At 52.9% G+C, this 3,424-nt stretch overlaps 1 long non-coding RNA gene across 1 annotated transcript; it reads right to left on the reverse strand.

The window, feature by feature from the left end:
- Positions 1-811: 811 nt before the first annotated feature.
- LOC148217683 (uncharacterized) lies at positions 812-3,028 on the reverse strand. The gene is made up of 2 exons (XR_015800870.1): positions 2,594-3,028; positions 812-1,931 (listed from the first exon to the last, which is right to left on the reverse strand). It is a non-coding gene; the product is annotated as an uncharacterized LOC148217683 (long non-coding RNA).
- Between the last annotated feature and the right edge of the window lie 396 nt (positions 3,029-3,424).

Genomic DNA, 3,424 nt, shown 5'->3' on the forward strand with positions numbered 1-3,424 from the left:
TTTTGCCTTTCCCACGTTGTTTCCAGGTGCTGCCCAGGATGGACATCCGTGGTCTCAGACAGTGATTCCCGAGGAGCAAGGAAAGCCTTTTCCTCACCTGCACAGTTCAGGTGGATGGGACAGAATTGGTGTGGCCTGACAAGGCAGGAAAAGCTGTCTGTGTTCTGGAGTGCCTTGAAAGCTTTCTCCGTCAGGTTTGGAAGGGGTTTCTCTTTGGGATTTCTTGTGATGCAGCACCACGGGTATCCCTTTGTGCCAAGTCCAGTGCTAAAGGATTGAAGAACTGACAAGTGGGGTCTGGGATGAAAATGCCTCTAATAAAATTAAGCAAAGAATACAATAAGAGAAATGAGCATCCTTTTAATGTCTGAAATAGTTAGGAATAAAAATGCTGGAAAAGGGCACTCTGAATTGGTGTCACTTGTCATGGATAAAACCCCAGAGTGAGGAATCAGAGCAGAAGTTGAGAGCTGGAATCCTTCTGCAGTCGACTTAATTTTCTTTTCCTCCTCTCTTTCAGGACAGGAAGAATCACGACTCTCCTGCCATCTTTGCCAAGAGCTGTGGTGTTTGATCAGCCAAAGCCCAGAGGCTTCAGCACCAGAGGTCTGAGCCTGGAGGGCTCCTGGTGCTGCCCGTGCTGTGGGCTATGTCAGAGGATGCAGGGTTCCTCTTTGCCTCCCTGCTGGGATTAACTGCCATGGGAATGTGGGATCTGGGTGAAACTCCAGCTCTCCTGGTGTTCAGGGGAGCAAGGTCTGAGGGACTCCTCTCTGGGGATGTGCGGTGAAGGACTGAATAGTGTGGAAGGAGAGTATTTATAAACTGTATCACTGTTTCTCCCAAAATTGGGGTGGAGCGGTGATGGGGGTGGTTGGGTTTGGTCTGGGCCTGTTATTCTTTGTGCAATTTTTAAATTCTCTTGTATGATTTACTGTCCGGTATCTTTCTAACAAAAGCTGACATAAATTTAGATTAAGGATTAGAACTTGGCTCCATTCATTGCAAACATTTGACAAGGCTGGAGGACTGGGGTGGTGACTGCTCTCAGGAAAGGTTACTTATTAATACTGTGTCAGATTTCCCGCAGTGACTGTCAGGCCTGCATGGCTGTGAGTTCGTGCTCTTCTCACTGGGGAAATAAGTTCAGCAAAATTAGAAATGTTAGAAAAATCCAGCCAAAAATTCCACCTCTGTACCCCCTAAGTTTTCCCAGTTTTTCCCAGCTAGGAGCTGCACAGAAGTCAGGCAGGGGAAGTGACAACAGGGAACAGCTGAAAAATTCAAAGGCACAAAGAGGAAAGGGGAAAGGTTTCAGAAAACAATTCTATGGTCTAAGAATAATTTCTGATTCCCTACTGAGAAGAACACGAACTCACAGCCATTCAGGCCTGACAGTCCCCTGCAGTGAGAGCTCAGCACACATCCACAGAGGCAAGTCCAGCATCTTAAATGAAAAAATAAAAATAAAAACCAGAAGAAAAAGGTGATTTCTTTTGCTTCAGAGTTATTTCAAGTTCTTAAAGCCCAAGCAACATTTGCTCTTGATTTTGGTTGGGTGAATCATGAGCAGTGGGCACGGGTCATGCCATTCATTGAGCAGAAAACCCGGGGTCATTTAGAGGGGACACAAGAACTGTTTGTGTAGCGACCTCGGGCTGCAGAGGGGCAGGAGAAAGGCCAAGGGAGCTCCCTGGGGCCACCAGGGCCTGTGGGGAACAGAATGGACGCTTGGATGACCAGTGGAGGTGAGGAGTGGATCTGAGTTCATCTACAGGGAAATAAGGAGGGGATACTCTGGAGTGAAAAGCTGAGGTGATGAGTTCACCCACCTGGGCACGAGTTGTGTTTGCACAAAGTGGGAACAGAGGTGAAGGTCAATCCAAAGTCGATCCTGCTTGACCTCTGAATTCCAGGATAAGTTTTACAAGCTGCCAAATGAGGGAGTAAAAATACACAAAAATGAAACCGAGAGCATTCATGAGGTTCCTGGGAGTCCATTACACTGTTGTCATAGAATTCTTAATGAGTTTTGAGCTTTTAATGACAACAATTCAGTACTTTCTTTGGATTATTCACTGTGTAGGATTTGGGGTTTATCTGGATTTTAAAGGCGTCGTGGTGGCCCTGACACTGCTCAGGAGCTGGTAGGAAAAGCAGGGTCAGAGCTCCTGGCAGGCACAGGGTGTTTTTCCCAGAGTGGACTGTGGAGGAATTGTTTGGGCCTTGGATTGTCCCTCTGGGTGATGCCAGTTGCTGTGATTTGTGTAATTCCATACATTTAACTCCCAATACTTCCCAGCCCAGGAGCTTGAGCTGACAGGGCAGCACACAGATTGTTCTCTGTGCTGTGCCCCGATTTGGGGTTGGCTGTCAGCTTTGCTAGCTCCCGTGAATTATGCCCATAGCCCCGAATTCCCTGCTCAATTCCCACTGCCATAACCTCACAGCGCCTCATGGAGTGGGGATATACTGTGGCAGGAAGCTCAGCAGCATCGGCACAGGGACAGGTGTATATTCCAAAGAATTTGCTGTTTCAAACCCTCATCCCCCAGCCCCGCCGATGTCCCTGGGGGGCACTTGACAGAGTTACCTGGATTTCAGCTGATTTCACCCCCCCCGAGCTCGGGCTCCAGGTGATCTTTTCAAGCAGGAGAAGGCAGGGGCCGGAGGCGCTCGTGGCCCGTGCCGAGGCAGTCCCTGGGGCCACGAGAGGACATCTCTCCCTGCAGAATTTCAGTTCTTTCCAGAGCCTCAGCAGTGACAGAGGACAAAGAGGAAGATGAGGAGGAGGAAGAAGGGGGAGAGGGTTTGAGAGGAGGGGAAGCCCAAATCCGTGCTGTGTGCGGAGCTCCGACAGCACGCTGCAGCCCGCAGCTCAGTGTGAGCACGGGGCAGAGGAGGCGATTTCTGGGCATTCAATCACCCTGAGGCGGGCCCGGCACCGCCCCTGCAGCACCGTCCCCAGCACAGCTCGGTACCGCTCCGGGATCACCCGGCCCCGCCCCCGGTGCCGCCCGGGACCACTGGGGACCGCCCCTAAAGCACCGCCCCGGCCCCGCCCGGGTCCCGTCCCCGGGACCTCCGTGCCCCGCCTCGCCAAGCCCCGGCTCCGCCCCGAGCCTGCCCGGGCTGCGCCGGGACCATCGCTGGCGGCCCCGCCCCTCTCCCCCGGGCCGAAGCGGGCTGAAGGAGATGTCCGCACGATTGGAAACGCCGCCGAAAATCGCACCCGTGGGATCGGTGTCGGCGTCGTGCGCAGGCATCCCACTAGAGCGAGCGGGCTCCTTGCTGTGTCCCCCTCCTTTTGCAGCCAGAGTTAGAAGGTCGGGGAGCGACACCCGAGCCGCCATCTTGGGAGAGGCAGGCGCGCAGTACCGCGCTCTGCCCACAGGGTGGCGCTTGGGAGACAGGCAAGGGATGG

The sequence above is a fragment of the Sturnus vulgaris genome, unplaced genomic scaffold, assembly GCF_052056855.1.
Source record: "Sturnus vulgaris isolate bStuVul1 unplaced genomic scaffold, bStuVul1.hap1 Scaffold_499, whole genome shotgun sequence".
In the NCBI taxonomy this organism is placed as follows: domain Eukaryota; kingdom Metazoa; phylum Chordata; class Aves; order Passeriformes; family Sturnidae; genus Sturnus; species Sturnus vulgaris.